We start from the raw sequence: 21,514 nt of genomic DNA, 5'->3' as shown, positions 1-21,514 counted from the left end.
ACATCTATTGATTCCATCAAGGGATAAATGGATAAGGAAAATGTGGTATATTCATACAATGAAATAGCATTCATCCTTTAAAAGAAAGAAAATTGTGGCACATGCTACAACACAGATGAACCATGAGGACATTATGCTAAGTGAAATAAACCAGTCACAAAAAAGCAAATGCTGCATGATTCCTCTGATCTATGTAAGACGCCTGGAGTAGTCAAATTCATAGAGACTGAAAGTAGAATGGTGGCTGCCAGGGGCTTGGGGAGGCAGACGTGACAAGTTGTTTAATGGGCATAGAGTTTCAGGCTTGCAAGATGGAAAGCGTTCTGGAGATGGGTGACACTTCATTGTGAATGTACTTAACACTGCTGAACTATACACTTAAAAAGAGTTAAGATGGCAAATTGTGTGTTGTGTATATTTACCACTGTTAAAAGTTACTAAAAAAAAAAAAAGAGCTTGAGTCATTGGAGCGGGGAGAGGATGGGTGGGAAAAGGCACATGCAAGGGTGAAAAAGAATTCTCTAGCAAAGCTCCCCTATGCCCTCTCTGTCCATCTCCATTGCTGTCCTCACTATAAGACATTATCATAATTTGTTTCTCAAGCCTGGGACTTTATGTCTCATGTAGAACTTAACACAAAGACAACATGTAATCATTGTTGGTCAACTGAATGGAGATGAAGCAGAAGAAGAGCGCTGAAGAAAAATAGATGTGCATCCTATGACTGACTCTGGTGGTTGACTCTGTTAAAGCATGTTATCTCAATTTCCTTTTTCTATGCTTGCCTTCACTATAGAGCCTAAAGCAAAATCCTTTCTTTCTTGAGTTTTCTCACAGGTAGGGGAAGCCATGTAGTCCAGTCTAGCTAAGGATATATCAGCAGAAACCTATTGGGGAACTTTTAAGGAAAAGTGTTGCTTTAAAAAGACAAGTCACCACTGACATGCTTTACTCTCTTTTTCGAGATTTGGAGGCAGATGTAATGTCTGGAGCTATGGGAACTATGTTGGGACCATGAGAGAAGAGCAAGAGAATAATAGAGATGTTATTCCTGACATCCTTGTAATTATAGGCATAAAATAACTACCAACCTTTGGAGTTCCTATTATGTGAGAAAAATAAAACCCCATTTGTTTAAGCTACTTTGTGTAAACAAAGGATTCTTAGGCAATATAGATATGGTTCTCCCCTTTTGGCCTAGCTAAATCTTATTTGGTTTTCAAAGGAGTCAATGTAGAAAACACTTTTGTTTAATCTGGATGACATTATTTAATTCATACATATTTGCAGAGTGCCTGCACTGCCAGGTTCTTTCCCTCCCCTCCCAACTCTTCCTTTTGAAAGGCACAGAGAGAGAAAAATAAAAACAAAAACAAAAACAAAACACTCTCAACAGCACCACAGCTTCTCACATACCCAGCCTTCCCAGCCAGCCAGGATCATGAGCACACACACCTTGTGTGTATAGGTCAAACAGGGACCTGAACCCATGATCTTCCATATGGATTCAGCAAAGCTCAAGCAGTGCATTACCACTGTGCCACTGAGCCAGCCTAGAGACAGATATTTTTGACAGTGTTTTGCTCCTGTGATCCTCTTGCCCCAGTCTCCCAGCAAACTCTTTAAGATTACAGGATTATGCAACCGAGCCCAGCACGTTCGTTTGGCCTGGGAGTTAAACCTGGTACTCTTATTAGACTTCCATCTTCCCAAGTGGTGGTGCTACCTGTATGCCACTGAGGTTGGACCCAAGTTCTGAGTTTTTGATGACTTCCAGAAAGTCTTCTTGAACCTCCTAAGACAGAATGAGAGGTTCCTTCTTAATGCTCATGAGACAGTTTGTACTAATGACTCTCATGGTATGAATCACCTGTATTGCCATTTGTATGTGTGGATTCCCTTTTTTTTTTTTTGAGAGGTTTTATTTCCATAGGGTGCGTGCGCTCGCCAGACAGAGAGAGACAGAGAGACAGAAAATGAGAAATCACCCCCCAGGGGGGATGGCCATGCCACAATCCCTTCTCCTCCATTCTCCTCTCTGGATCTTGGGCATGCACGCACATGCGCCTGGAGTGAGTTTTAAGCCACCAGGTCCTGGACGTGACCCGTGGTCGCCTACATGGGAATCCAGTGACATAGCCATTACGCTAACTGCTGGTCCCATGGATTCCCCATTTTTAAAAGTCTGCTTATTTATTTATTTATTTATTTATTTATTTATTTATTGAGTGAAAGATAGACAGCAGCCCCAATGTGGTTGCCACACTGCTATCTAACCCCAGCTTCAGCCAGCTCAGATCACAGGCATGTATGCATGCTTGGTGTGTGTACAAGGAGGTCTTGGGATATGAACCGCATACTCTTCATGTGGGGCCAGTTGTGTTATTACTATGCCCCTGTCTGGTCTCAGATTTTCCATTTGTGAGTAAGTTTCTTGAAGACGAAGATCATGTGTTTGAATCCTTTCTATATCTCCAGGGCCCAGGGCAGTGTCTGGCACACATATAAAGCACTTAATTAGTTGAATAAATTACTGAATGAAAAAGTACCATTTAAGGCCAGTCCAGGGTCTGTAAAGAATGAGAATCTACTTGCTAGCTTCTGTTTGTGTTGGAGAGTCTCTTTCACTCACATGCATATGCACATGTGCACACACATGCGCATACCAGGGAGTCCTTGTTCTATTGGATAGAGCTTGCACAATTATGACTGTTATGACCTCACCTGAGTCAGGCACATGGAATGAGGATGGGGAGCCAAGGCCCTTTATAAAATTAATTATGAACAGCTCTCAGAAGCCGCTGCAGAGATGCTGGCAGCCGGGTTCTTAGCCTTTTGGCTGCAGGGATTGGACACTGCTGGGAGGAGCCGCGTAGGTAAAAATAAGCTAATTAGGCCTGTTGTGTGGCTGTGCTTTGAGAGTGTCCTGCGCTCCTGTGGTACATTTGCTGTCTCTGCACACTAGAGAGAGGTCAAATCTCCAGAATGGGAAACCCTGGGCAGTTTGTTGGGGCTGTCACGTCGGGGAGGAGAACTCACATGGTAGGACAGGGATTTGGGCAGTTGTGTTGGAATGCCTTCGTTGTCAGCCCAGACTAGCAGCTAAAATGAGGAGAAATGTACTTCTCTGAATTGAAGCTTATGTTAGCAATTTTTTCATATATTTGGCATCTGAGAAACAGGATCCATGCAGGGTGGACATTTCCCACTTACACTTAGCTTCTTTTTCTGCCTAAGGCAGAGAGGCTGTGCAGTGTAGTAGTAAGAACCTACACAGAGTGTAGGGCAGCTCTGAAGCTGGTCCCTGGGATCTGTCTCTAACTACCATGTAGTCAGCGCTGTTACTTCTCAATGAGCCTCCAGTGCCCCATCTGTGAAATGCAACACTAGCCATTCTCTCAAGGGCTGTTCTGAAGGTGAAAGGAGTCTGAATCAAGTGGCTAGTATACTGCTTGTGTATGCATGCTTGGTGTGTGTACAAGGAGGTCTTGGGATATGAACCGCATACTCTTCATGTGGGGCCAGTTGTGTTATTACTATGCCCCTGTCTGGTCTCAGATTTTCCATTTGTGAGTAAGTTTCTTGAAGACGAAGATCATGTGTTTGAATCCTTTCTATATCTCCAGGGCCCAGGGCAGTGTCTGGCACACATATAAAGCACTTAATTAGTTGAATAAATTACTGAATGAAAAAGTACCATTTAAGGCCAGTCCAGGGTCTGTAAAGAATGAGAATCTACTTGCTAGCTTCTGTTTGTGTTGGAGAGTCTCTTTCACTCACATGCATATGCACATGTGCACACACATGCGCATACCAGGGAGTCCTTGTTCTATTGGATAGAGCTTGCACAATTATGACTGTTATGACCTCACCTGAGTCAGGCACATGGAATGAGGATGGGGAGCCAAGGCCCTTTATAAAATTAATTATGAACAGCTCTCAGAAGCCGCTGCAGAGATGCTGGCAGCCGGGTTCTTAGCCTTTTGGCTGCAGGGATTGGACACTGCTGGGAGGAGCCGCGTAGGTAAAAATAAGCTAATTAGGCCTGTTGTGTGGCTGTGCTTTGAGAGTGTCCTGCGCTCCTGTGGTACATTTGCTGTCTCTGCACACTAGAGAGAGGTCAAATCTCCAGAATGGGAAACCCTGGGCAGTTTGTTGGGGCTGTCACGTCGGGGAGGAGAACTCACATGGTAGGACAGGGATTTGGGCAGTTGTGTTGGAATGCCTTCGTTGTCAGCCCAGACTAGCAGCTAAAATGAGGAGAAATGTACTTCTCTGAATTGAAGCTTATGTTAGCAATTTTTTCATATATTTGGCATCTGAGAAACAGGATCCATGCAGGGTGGACATTTCCCACTTACACTTAGCTTCTTTTTCTGCCTAAGGCAGAGAGGCTGTGCAGTGTAGTAGTAAGAACCTACACAGAGTGTAGGGCAGCTCTGAAGCTGGTCCCTGGGATCTGTCTCTAACTACCATGTAGTCAGCGCTGTTACTTCTCAATGAGCCTCCAGTGCCCCATCTGTGAAATGCAACACTAGCCATTCTCTCAAGGGCTGTTCTGAAGGTGAAAGGAGTCTGAATCAAGTGGCTAGTATACTGCTTGGTACATAGCAGCCAGCATTACTATTATTTTGTGATTGTTGTTTATTTCAAAGAATACAGGCTGTGTTTATGTATGTGTGTATGTGCGTATGTGTGTGTGTGTAAAACACATGCCCATGCATATGTATCCCTTTTTAAATTCCCAGATTTTAAATATCTGTAGATGAAGGCTTACTTTGGATAATTTTCAGGTCTCCCTTTAGCAGTGTGTTTTGGTTACTAATCGGAGCTCACATTTATTGAGCCAAGTACATGTCACATTTCATTTAATCTTCATGAACAACCCTATCAGTTCAGTCCAAACAACTCTATTTTAGAGGACACCAAGACCCAGAGAAGTTCATATTTGCCCAAAGCTCTGAAGGATGTATTCCCTGGCAGTCCTCATTCAGAGCTCACAATCTATCCATCTATTTATTTTTTAGACTGCATCTCACTGTGTTGAGGTCTCTTGCCTCAGATTGCCAGGTGGGACTACAGGAATACACTACCACACCCAGATCATTTTTAGACAGGACCTGATTATGTCGCCTAGGCCAGCCTCAAGCACATAATCCCTCTGCCTCGGCTTTGTCAAATTGCTGAGATTATAGTTGCATGCCACCATACCTGCCCTTTAGGATGGACTGGAAATGGAATCCAGGCCTCCCATTTGGTCTTACACTGCAGAGAATAGCATCTTAGCCGTGTGCATGGATGACGCAGAGCATACATTCTTATTCCCATTGTACTAACCCTGTCTTCCATAAAGATGTACACTAGTTCCTCCCCTTGCCCTACTGTTTGTGGTGTGTGTCTTGTTGAATAGGCAGTCTTCTTTCTTTTTAACTTCCTTTGAACTGTTGACTCTGCTCACTTGCTGTGTTGCTCCTTTTCGTTCAGATCATCTTGTTCTTTTCTTCAAGGCAATCTATTTACACAAAAGCACTAAGGAGCCCAAAGATCGTTGAATATTTAACATTCACAGGCAACTTGCCACAGTAACCAAAAACGCTTGAAACAAGACTCAGACTGGTGGTGGTGGGGGGAAGGACTGGAAGAGGAGGCTCAGCTGGATTGCTGGCCAGTAAAGGTATAATCCAGGCAGCTTTATGTTGCATCTCTCTCTCTCTTTTTGCTTTAAAAAATATATTTAATTTTTAAATTATTATTGTTATTAAATTTTCTACAGAGCATGTGTGCTCACCAGAGAAAGAGAGTGAGAGAGGGAATATGAGAAAGCAAGCCTCCCGGTTGCTGGATTGCTGGCCAGTAAAGGTATAATCCAGGCAGCTTTATGTTACATCTCTCTCTCTCTCTTTTTGCTTTAAAAAATATATTTAATTTTTAAATTATTATTGTTACTAAATTTTCTACAGAGCATGTGTGCTCACCAGAGAAAGAGAGTGAGAGAGGGAATATGAGAAAGCAAGCCTCCCGGTTCAGGACTCGAACTGTGTGGTCATCCATGTGGGAGTCCGGCATCGCTTAACCTCAAGGAAACAGCAGCTTGGTTGCTTAGATAAACACACCAGCCCATGCTGCTATTGTTTTCATCTGCCAGCAGTAATGGCCTTTGGCAGTACAGTTTGTAAAACCCCAAACAAAGGAGCTTTTGATGGAGATGAGCTATGGGTAAGTGCATAGAAACCAGTGACATATTTGGACAGGAAGTGTCATGGAGTTAGGGCCACAGTTGCAATGAAATCATGCCAATTGCTTACTTCTGGCCCTTGAATTTCTCCTCCATATAGAAGGTGGATTGCTGTCTTGAGGGGCAGGGAGAAGGCACACTCAGCAGAGTGGAAACCACTTAGAGAAGGGCAAACTTTTCCTTTGTGATGTGAATTTTGGATTTTGGCTTGCTGGGAATTTTCATTTTGTACCAGCTATAAACATTTTTCTTCCTGCTGTAGCACAGAGGGGGCACATAGACCATATTTCCTTCTTAATTGCAGACTGAGAGGTATAAATTTGCTGAGTGGAAATATAATGCCTGTGGATTGAACTGAATTAGGTTGTCAAGATACATTCAAGAAAGCGTTCTTTAGTGGGGAGCAAGTATATAAGACCAGAGTTCTTGGCTGGAAAAGAGGAAACACAGAGGAGTAGAAATGCCAGGTGCGTAATACTGTTGTTCTTGGCAATTGCAGAAGTCAGACAAACAGCTCGTAAGCGTGGGGAGAGCTATGTAAGTTCAAGATATCGAGATCTTCAAAAAGTTTAGGAAAAATGCATATATGAGATAATTATGCATGGATTTCACTGTTTTTGCACAAACATTCTTTTTTGTTGTTGTTGCTAGTGGGTACATACACTCATGAGAGAGAGACAGAGAGAGAAAATGAGATAGCATTTCCATAGGGAATTGTCATGCTGCACCCCCTTCTTCATTTCTACTGCCTTTTGAGATTTTGGGCACATATGCACATGTTCCCTGATTTTTTTTTTTCAAGTCATCAGGTGTGGGACTTGAACCATGTGGTTGACCACATGGGACCCAGCTGCCTTAACCACTATGCCATAGGCTGGACCCTAATCACCTTTTTAAAGGTTCTACCTACGAGTACCCTCACATTGGCAATTAAATTTCAACATGGTTTTTGGAAGGGACATTCAAACCATACCAACAGGCAGATGGTTGGGTGTAGAGTTATAAAGACCTTGTAGGATTTTTTTCCCCTCCAAACCAGAGATTTTGGATTTTGGAAGAGGGGACCAGAGAGGTTGGGTGAGGGATTATTACTGGTATTTCAAGGCATTCATGCTACAAAACCCCTGAAGAGAAATAACAGGGACCATACCTATTGGTCTGATCTGATTTCTCCCCTGGGTGTAACTGTTCAAATGTATCTACATGCAGATATTTTTTTAATTGCCAGAGATGTGTGTGCTCATCAGAGAGAGACTGAGAGCTAGAGAGAGAGAGGGATGGGGAGAATGCATCCTTTCAATGGGGCATGGTCATGTCGTAATTCCTTCTCTGATTCTCCATCCTATTGTGATTCTAGGCACACACACATCCAGTGTGTTTTTTCATGCTGCTGGGGATGGGATTTAAACCATGGTCAGCCATGTGGGACTTGGCCCCTTAACCACTAGACTCCAGGGCCAACCCTACATAAAGATTTGGAGCTCTAGTTGGGAAGGAATATAATCGCAAGTTGCCTGGCTGACTGTGGTGGGAGCCTACTGCTGTGTGACAATGTCCTCTTGGTGAGGGTGAATGACTGAGGTGTTTGATTCCTCAAAGACTGTCAGTGCAGGATATTTACAAATGATACTGAATCTGAAGTTATTTGATGAGTAAGTTCTAAGTCACAGGGTCAATGACTTGTCCACAGTGATGAGGGTTGGCCTGCTTCTAGGTGTGGCCCTCCTCTCGAGAGAACAGGGAAGGATCAAACTTTCTGGTTTTTCTCTATTAAAGAAGGAAAGATTTCAAGGTCACCATGTATTAGAATGAGAAGCTCAGGGCCCTGGAATCTGCATTTGACAACCACCCCAATAACCGTACTTTCAAACACTCTTCCAAACCTAAAGCCAAGCATCTATGACTGACAACCACCAGCTTACTGGGAAATGGGGGCAGCACCTCCTTCCGCCTGATGAGAAATGTGGGCAAGCAGAGCACATGCATCCTTGGTGAGTGCTTTAAAAAAATGCCAGAGGGCATATGCACTCCCCAGAGAGAAAAAGAGAGAGAGCGAAAGTGAGAAAGCATCCTCCACAGGGGATGATCACACCACAATCTCTTCTCTATTCCTCCTCCTGGGACCCCTTGGCCATAGGATCTCACTTTCTGGTGAGAGTTTTATTTTTGCCAAAGGTTGCGTGAGCTTGCCAGAGAAAGACAGTGAGAGGGAAAGTATGAAATCACCCCCCAGGGGGGATGGTCACACGGCAATCCCTTTATCTACATTCTCCTGACATCTTGGACACTTAGGCACATATGCCTGGCATAATTTTTAAGCCACTAGCTTCGGGACTTGAACCATGGCTGACCATGAGGGAGTCCAGCACCTTAACCCCCACATCACCTGCTGGCCCTGAGAACTTTTTAGGGACATCCTCTTGCCCTGTTTTGCAGTGGCTCTTTGGGCTCCAAGCTGATGCTTCTGGAGGAATCTCCTCGCGGTAGATGCTGGCAGAGTCGAGACTCCAGCTCCCGCTGAGACTAGCTTCACTTCAGGCAGATCCATTACATTGCATCTCACGCCAGGTAGATCAAGTGGTGAGGAGACATGACAGAGGAGTCCAGGGAAAGAAGCCCTGGGGCAGTGGAATTCCAGGACAGCCTGTTTCTCCTTGGTCATAGCTGGACTTGATGTTCTAGTGGGGCATGTAGATGCTAAGCAAGGCCATACCTGGGTAAGAATAATTCTGGACAGTAAGTGAGAGCTAAGGAGAAAATAAATTGTGTTGTGATAGAGATGGTGTTGGGGGATGGGTAGGGGCAACACCAGACAGGGAGCCAAGGACAGACTGGTTATCGCAGGTGACAGTTGGAACCGATGCTCAAACAAGGGGCAATCTCAGTGCTCTGCTTGCCTTGGGCTCATGCAGGCAGTGCTGTCTGTAATCCCTATCCGCTGCTCATCTTTAGCTCTGACCTTGTAAAAATCACATGGATGCATGTGGGTGTTGAGTAAATTCCCTCATGTCTGGAAGCCACACGGGTGTGGACCTGCTTCATCAAGCAGAAAGTGGGGAGAATGACAGTTGGTCCTGCTGGTGATTTGGGGAATCCAAAGAATGGGAGGGGCAGCACCCCGGAGAGTCTATAGGAATTGCAATCAGACATATTGGCTTACAGTTTGAGCACTGCCTCTTGCTAGCCCTCTGCCCTTGGGCGAATCAAAGAACTTCCCAAGCCTCTGTTCCCTTTGCTTTAAAATCAGAATGATAGCAAGCTCAGAGGGCCTTTTCATGGTTCAGGAAGCGGACACGTGCAAAGTATTTGGCTGAGTGCCGGCCTCTAGTAGCTGCTGATTATGTGGCTCCCTCCCTGCCCCCTTCCTTCCCTTTTCCTTCTTTCTTCCTTCTCCCTTCCCAGAATACCCAGGAAAGACTGGTGACAGAGGAGATTTAGTTGTTCCTGGCTTCAGACTGGAGGCAGAGGAGCCATCCCACTCTCTGCCTGGTTCTGAGGCCTGTTAGGAGAAATCTGGAGAAGACAAGTCAGCCTGGGTGATTTTGCTTGTGCCTGTCTCAGAAAGAGAAAGATGCTCTTTTGATTCTGTTTTCTCCTTTAAAAAACACACAGCACCGCATAGCTGAAGCAAAAGATTTGTTTGATTCCCTCCTTTATCATTCTCCAGCCTGGGCTTTGGGTTGCCTTACTCTGGAGATCCTGGGCAGGAGGAAGAGCTTCCAGGGGTGGAGGAGGGGAAGTGCTGCTTCTTTATAAGTCAGAGCTGGAGCAGTGGTTCCTGTCTCACCAGGTTCCTGGATGCTCACTGTTATTGGCAGTTATTTCCTCATTTCCTTGGCCTCAGCTGCATTCCTTCATTTTCTCTAAGAGCGTCTGTTATACAGCCTCATTTGGAGGGAGGGGCTTATACTTAGCAACCTGAGAGCTTGTATTTATTGAGTACCTATTATGTGCCTTGCTGTACCCAAAGTAAGCCCTGAAGAAGTTTTAGGTGTGAGAAAGGCCAGGACAGTGGATTTGAGAGGAGTAGGGAGAGCTTCATGAGGAGGTAGGACTTTGCTAAATTGCTAAGAAGGTCGAGTTCACCAAGCACTTGTGGAGTCTATTGTGTGAAGGAGCTGGGATCTGGCTCCCAAGCAGCTCTTGCTGAGTGGAGGAGAAAGAAATCATGATATAACAGGGCCAGTTTTGTAACATGGAGAGGAGAGTGACTGAGTGAGGCTGGAGGAATTGCTGCCTCTCCCTGGGGTAAGGTGTAGGGGCACATGGAAGAGGAGTAGGAACCACAGGGGCCTGGGAGAGCCTGAGGGTGAGGGCAGATCTCCCAGGCAGGGGTGAGAGCCAAGGTATTTAACAAGTTGGCCACCTGCTGGGCAGGACATTTGCCCTATAATTGCTGGAGGTGGAGGCGGGCAGCAGGAGGCTCTTGGAGGCTTCTTTGGCTAGTGGCTGCTCACCTCCAGATTCTGTTGTGTAGGTTCATATTGCTGACAAAAATGTCAGCATGCCCCCAGGTGAAAGAAATGACCCCATGGAAAAGTGGTGGTATTTGGAGTGACTGACTGATAGTCAGGTGTGTGGAGTGGAAGAAGGTGATGGAAAGGTGAGTGGGGGCTAGAGGATGACTAGCTTTTTATACTCAGCTGAAGCTCATAGACCTTAATGCAAAGCTATTGAGACTGCTGAAAAGTTAAAAGCAAGGGAGTCCAGGGAAGGGGGCTGTGTTTTGGATGGCTGGCTCTGTAGCTCTGGCTAAGGTGGATTGGAGCACACCAGGTAGATCAAGTGGTGAGGAGACATGACAGAGGAGTCCAGGGAAAGAAGCCCTGGGGCAGTGGAATTCCAGGACAGCCTGTTTCTCCTTGGTCATAGCTGGACTTGATGTTCTAGTGGGGCATGTAGATGCTAAGCAAGGCCATACCTGGGTAAGAATAATTCTGGACAGTAAGTGAGAGCTAAGGAGAAAATAAATTGTGTTGTGATAGAGATGGTGTTGGGGGATGGGTAGGGGCAACACCAGACAGGGAGCCAAGGACAGACTGGTTATCGCAGGTGACAGTTGGAACCGATGCTCAAACAAGGGGCAATCTCAGTGCTCTGCTTGCCTTGGGCTCATGCAGGCAGTGCTGTCTGTAATCCCTATCCGCTGCTCATCTTTAGCTCTGACCTTGTAAAAATCACATGGATGCATGTGGGTGTTGAGTAAATTCCCTCATGTCTGGAAGCCACACGGGTGTGGACCTGCTTCATCAAGCAGAAAGTGGGGAGAATGACAGGATGTCAAGCCTGGCTTGGTCCTGCTGGTGATTTGGGGAATCCAAAGAATGGGAGGGGCAGCACCCCGGAGAGTCTATAGGAATTGCAATCAGACATATTGGCTTACAGTTTGAGCACTGCCTCTTGCTAGCCCTCTGCCCTTGGGCGAATCAAAGAACTTCCCAAGCCTCTGTTCCCTTTGCTTTAAAATCAGAATGATAGCAAGCTCAGAGGGCCTTTTCATGGTTCAGGAAGCGGACACGTGCAAAGTATTTGGCTGAGTGCCGGCCTCTAGTAGCTGCTGATTATGTGGCTCCCTCCCTGCCCCCTTCCTTCCCTTTTCCTTCTTTCTTCCTTCTCCCTTCCCAGAATACCCAGGAAAGACTGGTGACAGAGGAGATTTAGTTGTTCCTGGCTTCAGGCTGGAGGCAGAGGAGCCATCCCACTCTCTGCCTGGTTCTGAGGCCTGTTAGGAGAAATCTGGAGAAGACAAGTCAGCCTGGGTGATTTTGCTTGTGCCTGTCTCAGAAAGAGAAAGATGCTCTTTTGATTCTGTTTTCTCCTTTAAAAAACACACAGCACCGCATAGCTGAAGCAAAAGATTTGTTTGATTCCCTCCTTTATCATTCTCCAGCCTGGGCTTTGGGTTGCCTTACTCTGGAGATCCTGGGCAGGAGGAAGAGCTTCCAGGGGTGGAGGAGGGGAAGTGCTGCTTCTTTATAAGTCAGAGCTGGAGCAGTGGTTCCTGTCTCACCAGGTTCCTGGATGCTCACTGTTATTGGCAGTTATTTCCTCATTTCCTTGGCCTCAGCTGCATTCCTTCATTTTCTCTAAGAGCGTCTGTTATACAGCCTCATTTGGAGGGAGGGGCTTATACTTAGCAACCTGAGAGCTTGTATTTATTGAGTACCTATTATGTGCCTTGCTGTACCCAAAGTAAGCCCTGAAGAAGTTTTAGGTGTGAGAAAGGCCAGGACAGTGGATTTGAGAGGAGTAGGGAGAGCTTCATGAGGAGGTAGGACTTTGCTAAATTGCTAAGAAGGTCGAGTTCACCAAGCACTTGTGGAGTCTATTGTGTGAAGGAGCTGGGATCTGGCTCCCAAGCAGCTCTTGCTGAGTGGAGGAGAAAGAAATCATGATATAACAGGGCCAGTTTTGTAACATGGAGAGGAGAGTGACTGAGTGAGGCTGGAGGAATTGCTGCCTCTCCCTGGGGTAAGGTGTAGGGGCACATGGAAGAGGAGTAGGAACCACAGGGGCCTGGGAGAGCCTGAGGGTGAGGGCAGATCTCCCAGGCAGGGGTGAGAGCCAAGGTATTTAACAAGTTGGCCACCTGCTGGGCAGGACATTTGCCCTATAATTGCTGGAGGTGGAGGCGGGCAGCAGGAGGCTCTTGGAGGCTTCTTTGGCTAGTGGCTGCTCACCTCCAGATTCTGTTGTGTAGGTTCATATTGCTGACAAAAATGTCAGCATGCCCCCAGGTGAAAGAAATGACCCCATGGAAAAGTGGTGGTATTTGGAGTGACTGACTGATAGTCAGGTGTGTGGAGTGGAAGAAGGTGATGGAAAGGTGAGTGGGGGCTAGAGGATGACTAGCTTTTTATACTCAGCTGAAGCTCATAGACCTTAATGCAAAGCTATTGAGACTGCTGAAAAGTTAAAAGCAAGGGAGTCCAGGGAAGGGGGCTGTGTTTTGGATGGCTGGCTCTGTAGCTCTGGCTAAGGTGGATTGGAGACACAGGGAGATCCAACAGGAGGTACTTCCAGAAGTCCTTGAGAGAAGAAAGTCCAAATAAAGGCAGTGAGGTGAGAGAGGGGCGTGGGTACAAGATAAGTTATCAAGGTCATATCCAGGATTGGCAACTGACTGGACATGCAAAATAAGGGAAGGGGAAGATTCAGGGTGGTTTTCTGGATTTGGGCACATATGGAAGGTGACACCAGTCAATGGAAATCAGAGAAGAGGCTGAGATTGAGGTGGGGTGGGTAATGGGGCATGTGAAGAGGGCTAAGGAGGGGGCTATGAGGGAGCTGGTAAACTGGGTAAGGGTAATATGTGTTTCCAGTGAAGCCGAGTGACGCGGTTAGAGAGACGAATATGTGAGTAAATTCCTCTGTATCCTGGAGTCAGCAGAAAGGGTTTGGACTTGACACCGGAGAGTGACAGGTTGAAAGGGGTGTTCGGATTATAGTAGTGGAGTCAGATGGTAATGAAGTGGTGGAACCTGACTGTGAGGCAATCTCACATGGAAGCTTCCTGGTTCAGGTCTGGGGATTTCCCTGAGTGGGCCAGGCAAGTATGTGCCTGTGATCTGGGGTGGATGAAGGTCGGGGTGGATTACAGTGTTAAAACCCTGTTGGGGATGCTGTCGTCTTTGTGTGGATCTCTCTCATGGAGAAATAATAAAAAAGATTAGAGCAAAGATAATGTTAGGCTGGAAGCTGAGTGTGGTTGGGTTCAGGAAAACATACCGGAGAGAAAGGCACATGTGGAAGGCTTCATAGACTGTGTGAGATCCACTGAGCCCCAGGGACCTGGGAAGCTCTGGGGGTGCCATGGGGTGGGTCAGAGGCTTCTGAAAAGAGCAAGGGGCAGTGTAAGCAGGGTGCTCTCACTTTATTAGAGCATCTCAGCTTTTCAGCATTTAGTCTAGGGATTTGGTGAAAGATTTCACTTGTTCTAAGAGTTCTGCTAAAATGAAATGTGAAAACCACCTCACTGAGCAAATAGAGGGAAGGGCTGGGAGGCAAGCCTGAAGATGACCTGGAAACATGGTGTGAAAACCTCCATCATGTGGCTGGGAGCTGTGCTCTACAGCAGATGAGTGGCGGAACGAATTTATCTGATAGATTGAAAATATGTGCTTGGTGTTTAAAGCACAAAATAACATGAGACTCAATGACACAGTCTCATTTTCACCTTCCAAAATATTTATCTTGTATCCTGCGTTAAACACTGGCTAGTGTAGACAGTCCCTGACTTAAGATGATTGACTTGTGGTTCTTGACTTTGCAATAGTGCAAAGCAGTACTTGTTAAGTAGAAACTAAACATCGAGTTCCTGAACAACCATTCTGTTTTTCTCTTTCAGTACAATTATCAATACATGACATGAGATAGTCACCCCTGTATTATAAACTGGGCTTTGGTTAGATGATTTTGCCTAACAGTAGGCTAATGTAAGTGTTCTGAATATGTTTAAGATAGGCTAAGCTACACTATGTTGTTTGATAGGCTGGGTGTATTAAATGCATTATGACTTATGATACTTTCACTTGTGAGTTCATTGGGACATAGCCCCATCATAAGTGGAGCATCTGTATAGAAGAACATGGACACATCTCTAAAGAACCTTATCATTGATAAATACAGGAATAACTACAACTCAGATATATTAGTCAAGACAAGTGTGGTGTCATAGAAGGTGAAGAGACAAGAATAAGACTAGAATTTATCATCTGAAGTAAAGGCACAGCAGTCCAAGTTAAAAAGATGAGTGTGTCACTTCAGAACCCTGCCAACCAGAGAGTGGCTTGAGTAGGGTAGGCTGGAAGTCCCAGAAACAAAACTTCCTGTGAGGATCCCATGGAGCAGGTGGAACATTGCGGATGCTCTGAAGTTTTAGCCTAGTCATAGGAAGAGAAAGAAAAGGCCAGGTTGGGAGAGGGGGAATTGCTGGCAGGAGTTAAACAGGATTCAGGCATGTTAACTGATGAGTAAACTAGATCCATGAAAAGACAATGTGGTGGGATGAACCGTAGACCACATAGATCAGGCAGCAGGACATGATCCTGATGAACTGGAAGCACTGGAAGAATCACCTGCTGCCTTGGTTTCCCTAACTGTAACAGGGAATTTTGTCTGGGGCCCCAGTGAGGGTTGCTTTTTTTCTTTCAAAGTCCACAGCAGATAATGAATTCAATTCCAGCACACTTTCCCCCTTGAGCCCATACCCAGCCTCATTTCCCTCAGCCTCCCAGGTATCTACTCCTACTCAGCTGATGTCATTGTGTGAGATGAAACTTCTTTGTGAGTCCTGGACTAGGTAATCCAAAAGGGCTCTTTTAGAACTGACATTTTAGAACTGTATGATTTACCAAGGACAGTGGGTCTGTGATGGGTCCCATGTTCACATGACTTGGAGTGTCTCTCTTGCTCTCTTTGGCTGGAGTGATGTCACACATCCACCTAAGTTTTAAACTCAAGTACCAGCACAGCACAGCCCCAGAGCTGTAGGAGCACTTTGAGCCTCAAGGTCATGTTTTACTACCCCTACCTGCACAGAGCGAGCCAGTGAATGTCTCTCTACTTAGATCTCCAACACTTAAGTGGCAGAGGAGCAAAGGTGACCTTAAAAACAGCCTTACACAAAGCAAAGAACTGGGGGTTCCCTCTTCTTATTTTAGGCTGTCAAGTGGGAGCAATGGAAGACATAGTAACCCTAGGAATGAGACACCACATGCTTTACGTGGAAGAGGCCTGAGAAATTGGGAAAGACCAGTGATGGTGCTCACCTTTGGGTGCTGGAGAAAATGCCCCAAGAGATTGATCTCCTTTGGCTTTAATAAGTGAGATGAAGGACATGCACATGTGGGAGTTGGGTGGTTCCAAACATGTCCACCATTCTTTTGGTGTTTCCTCCCATCTGGTCCAGTAGTCTGATGGAGTGAGTAAAATAATGGTTAACTTCTGTTTTGTGGGTTTGTCATGAAACTACATGAAGTAAAGTTACATGAATGCCCTTTATTTTGATAATTGGTTCTTTCTATATTTGGGGGGTTAAAATATCCATCATTTATATTTTCTCTTAAAGTTTACCTTTTTCTTCAGAGAGGAGGAAAAAAGTATACCCAACAATGTTCCCATGCCACAATCTACTCCCAGTTCAGTTGGCCTGGATCATGGGTGCTTGGTGTGTTCAGGGAAGTCCTGGGATATGAACCCAAGACTCCCCCCTGTATAGGTCCAGCGTGCTAATTCTGTGCTGCTGGCTGGCCCTAAATATCCATTATTTCATGAAATTGTGCTGCATTTTAAAATTTTTTACATGAGTTCTTGGTTTGGTTAAGGAAGAATGCTGGTGGTCTAATTCTTTGCCTCCAAAATCTCTTTAGGAAAATGTCTGGGGCTGTGAGATCCATATTTGGGGAGCTGTAGGTTAAGCTATAGGTGCTTAGTATAAACATTAGGGATTGTCACTCAGGCCCCAGGGACACTTCTGAGGCTATGCCTCCTTTTCTCTATATTAGACCTTCCCGTTCATCAGTCTACCTGTCTCATTCTGGATTGCTCTGCTGGGGCTCTTTTGGGCTGACATGACTCTCAGACTCCCCTTGGTTTTCTATCCTGCCATTATCTATGGGTGCTGACCTCTCTTACTCCATGCTGGTCTCAGCAGCTACTCCCAGCCTGCTCTTGAACCCTGGACACTCAGCCCAAGACTGATGGCCCAAGCTCCTCATGGAGCCTCAGAAGACAACCTGCATGTGGATTTTCTCGGTTTGATGCTTTTATATGTTATTGATTAAATTTCCATGCAGCTAACATTTTGAGTATCTGGCATGTCTTTTCTGAATGTCAGGCATTCCCAGGAGTACTGGAGACAGGAGCACTATACCAATCATGAACAATACTCTACAAAATGTATGTTCCCAGGATCTAAGGAAAGGGTAGGCTGTAGTGGTGGTACATTTATTTATAAATGTAAAAATGATGGGGTACTGGAATGTTTGCTGGGCTGAGTGGAGAGCTTTATTCCAGTTTCCACTTTGCTGTTAATATATTTTTTTTAAGTTTATTTTTTGGTGGGGAGGGTGCATCCCCACTGGGGTCTCCAACCATAGTCCATCCCTATCCTCAATTGGTCTAGATCTCCAGTGTACGGAGGCTTTGGGATGCAATGTGGGACCTTCCCATGTGGGTCCAGTATCCCAGAGTATTGTCTTACTGCTGTACCACTGTCTGGCCCTGTTAATTGTTTTGAAGCCTTAGATAAGTCACTACAAACTGATGCCTTATTTTCTGGATGAATGAAGCAAGAGATTTGGGCTGGATTCTCTTCTTAAGTCTGCAGTTTTGTGGCTGTTGGACAGCATGGTTTGTTTTGAGCTCACCCAAGTCTGAGAATGATAGTTGGAGATTGCTAGTCATGATAACTAGCACCAGATGGGACCTAATTGATTAAGCCTCAGCTTGGGTGAGAGTGGTTGAGTCTGAGATGAGGAACACCTGGACCATCACTCTCAAGGGCCTTTTCTTTCTTTTCTACCCCCTAGTGCTTCATGACTCCTTCATCTTCAGTGGGTGCTAAATTCTAAACTGAATTGTTCTGGCACCATTTCACATGTATTGCCTTGTTCTCTTTAAGTAGACAGTGCTTTCATGGAGGGCTGAGATGAAGTCTTTTCAAGTGGCATGCTGGTGAAATGTTTAATAAATGACTCTGTGGCAAAGGACAAAACCCCTGATTTGTAGCATTTGCAGATTACTATGGTGTAAAGCTTCCTGCCATGGCTGATTTCAAGCTACCAATGGCTTGAAATAGCCATGAATAGATATGCACAGTGGACTCTCCTGAGCTGGTAAAAGCTGGCATGAGCTGGCTTCGGCATACTCTTGTGACTCTGAGCAGATAATGCATTGCTGGGTGCACACACAGATTCTCTGGAACTGCTTGTTTAGAGCATCCCTACTGTGAGGCCCAGCTGGAGATGAGGCCAGAGAGGAGGTGCTACTTAGATGGTCATTCAGGCATTTATTGTTAGAAACTTTGGAAAGGGATTTTCCCCTTTTCCATTTTCCATCTGTGGTCCAGTGATCTTTCTCAAATATATTTTGGATCATGTCACCTTTAAAAATCTTTAATGTCTCCCCACTGCCTGTAGGATGAATTCTAAATGCTTTTATGTGGTGTTCAAGGTCCTTCAGGGTCTAATAGCAAATTGTCTGCCTTATCAGTTTCATCTCCAGAATTCCTAGACATGGATTCTATGTCCCATCCTATCTACCCTTCCAAACATTCAAAATGTCATGGTCTAAAACCTCCTGCTCTTTTTTTTTTTTTTTTTGGAGAGATTTTCACTGTAGGGCGCGTGCGCTCGCCAGACAGACAGAGAGACATAGAGACAGAAAGCGAGAAATCACCCCCCAGGGGGGATGGTCACGCCGCAATCCCTTCTCCTCCATTCTCCTCTCGGGATCTTGGGCACGCACGCACACGCGCCCGGCGTGAGTTTTAAGCCACCGGGTCCAGGACGTGAACCGCGGTCGACTACGTGGGAGTCCAGCGACATAGCCATTACGCTAACTGCTGGTTCCCGAGCCTCCTGCTCTTTGTGCTGTGGTCTCAGCCTTTCTCCCATGCACCATGTGAAGAATTCTTACTCTTAAGGGTTACACATGTATTGCCTCCTTTATGAAGTCAGCTCTGTACAACTCATGCATTAAGAGAGTCCCCTGCTCCCAAATGCTTTTTGCAATCTTTAGATAATTCTATTAGACAATAAGTCATATTGTATAATGTTATCACATGAACATTTATCGATTGTGATCTCCTTGAGGGCAGGCAACATTTATTTATTTTATCCCTTACACTGACCTATGCCTGGCACATAGTAGATGTGTAACAAACATGCATTAAACAGCTAACCTGAAAGATACCTGCATTTTGCCTCCCACCTTTACTCTGCCTAACTCTGATTCAACTGAATAATTAAGAATTGGCAGCAGTTTCAATTCTTCCTTCCCACCCAGGTTTAAACCAATATTAAAAAGTTTTATTTGGTTGACTGTTGTCCTTCCAGGCAGATGAAAGTGGCAATTCAACCCTCTTTTTCTTATCAAACCCTGCATGTGTCAGAGCATTGAAGATGGTATGTGTGGGAGCTCTGGCTCTCTGGTGACTTCTCTCGATTTAATTAGTCTGACCTTCTGTGATAATCCCCCTCGGATGTCCCTGGCTCCCCCCTCCACTTCTGTATCATATTCAGACTTCTGCCTTCATCAGCAAAAGACCAACTGCTCAGCTCAGCCTGTAGCATAATTCACAGCTTGGCTCTCAAAAATGAACTTTTACTCAGATGGAGCTGCTCTTAGCATTAAAATTGGCCTGAGAGAGCTAGGAAAGTTTATCTTGGAGTCAGCATGGGGTCCGTTCCTCCAAGTCAAATATTTCTCTTTAAAACTAGAATGAGCTGTAGTGTGGCACTACCAATGGCTTCCTGAAATACTGGGATATCTTTAAACATTAACATTTAGTTACAGTGCTGAAGGCTTTCTCGAGAATTTTTAAGTCTTCTTTTTTTTTTTTTCTCTCTTCTCCCCTCTGAATAACCAGGGCTTTCATACACGCTTTCCTTTTCTTTCAGGACATGCAGCCTCTCTGCTCAGGAGGAGGAATGCATTGAAATAGCTCAATACTGGGCTGATCAAACCACTATTTATTTTCAGTCCATCCTCATAGGATTTTCTGAATGAGGTAGAGAGGCCATCTTAGAATGATCCAGAAGTCAAAGTGGTAACCCTGGAGCATATGGTCTTCAGGGTGCTGGAAAAATTCCAGGGAATTTAACACACTCCTTTTAAACCCCAGAGCTCAGGCTGTGAACTATACTACTATTATTGTTCTTTCCATTTCCTGTTTTTGTCATTATTTTGGAATAGAAAACAGTATATGAAGAAATGGCCTCTTTCTCAGCAACATATGATAGGGCAGTTTGCATTATGGATTTATTCAATGGCTATTGACATCTATCCTGGGCCAGGAATTATTCAATCTGCTGGAGATGCAGAGATGGGCAAGGCATGACCACTGTCAATGAGAAATCCACTGAATAGAAGGGATGGACATTTGATCAAAGAAGTACAATTGAGGTATATTAACATGATATCTGAAACTTGGAGCAAGAAAAAGATAGTTGTGTTGGGAAGAATAAGGAAAGCAGTCACTGAAGATGAGACACCTGAGCTGGATATTGGAGGATCAGTTGAGTTTTATGGCTGCCATAGGTTAGAAGGAGCACTCTGGGGAGTGCCGTGGCACCTCGAGAAGGCAGTGTGGATTTTGGGTGGCTCAGCACAAGGAACACAGGATTGGACATGGGGTGATCAGGCTAGTAGGGCCTTTGGAATCAGATTAAAAAAGATTTTTGATGTAGCTCTAAAGAAATTGAATTTATCTTGTAGACACTGTGGCTATTGGTAGCATTCGAAGCACAGGAAGAGTATATTCAGATTAGATTTAAAAAAAGATAATGCACAGTTGTGAGTCAGAGAAGGGAATGGTGACCAGTTAAGAATATCACAACAATAGATTCAGAAAAGAAATGATGACGATTTCAATGAAGTGAATATAACAGAAAGAGATGGGAAATTTTTTTTAATTAAGGCCACCATTTAGGGGTTCAGAGAATGACATTGGTGGCAGCAACCATCTCACACTACAGATGCTGAGAAGTGTGTGAATCATCGGAAATGAGTACAAATTGCTTGGTATCTCCTAGTTGTGTAGGGAGGAGTGTCAGGGTTAAAGACCATTGAGATAGTTGCCCTTCTGTGACAAAATATTTACTACTCTGTGAACATCCAGGGGGTCCCCCACATTTACCATCCCTCCTGCAGTTAGATGAGGGCCTGTGAATAAACTAATGTTCTGGTCCAGGGGCTAGAAGCAAGAGTGATTTATATTGGTTCTAGGTGGAAGCAATAAAGAGCTGGCTCTTTCCTTGTCTGGAAGCCATGCCTTTCTGATACGGAATGCAAGGCCCCTGTGAGGTGTATATCTGTCCTTTAAGGTATGTAGTATACAAGTCCCCTAGACCCATGAGTGAGTCATCACTTGAAAGGTAACTACCCTGGGGGGATTGCCAGATTTGCAGCCAACTTTACATGAATAAAAATGCAATTTAAAGACATTTGTTTATTCATAATAAGAGCGCAAGTGAGAGAGAGAAGCAGGGAGAGTAAGAAAGGGCAGGAAAGACAGGCACTGTTAACTGTGTTGTCACACCGTGATCAAATCTCTTT

This window comes from Tupaia chinensis, unplaced genomic scaffold (genome assembly GCF_000334495.1).
Source record: "Tupaia chinensis unplaced genomic scaffold, TupChi_1.0 Scaffold000429_1, whole genome shotgun sequence".
In the NCBI taxonomy this organism is placed as follows: domain Eukaryota; kingdom Metazoa; phylum Chordata; class Mammalia; order Scandentia; family Tupaiidae; genus Tupaia; species Tupaia belangeri.
Note: the sequence above shows the minus strand (reverse complement) of the source record.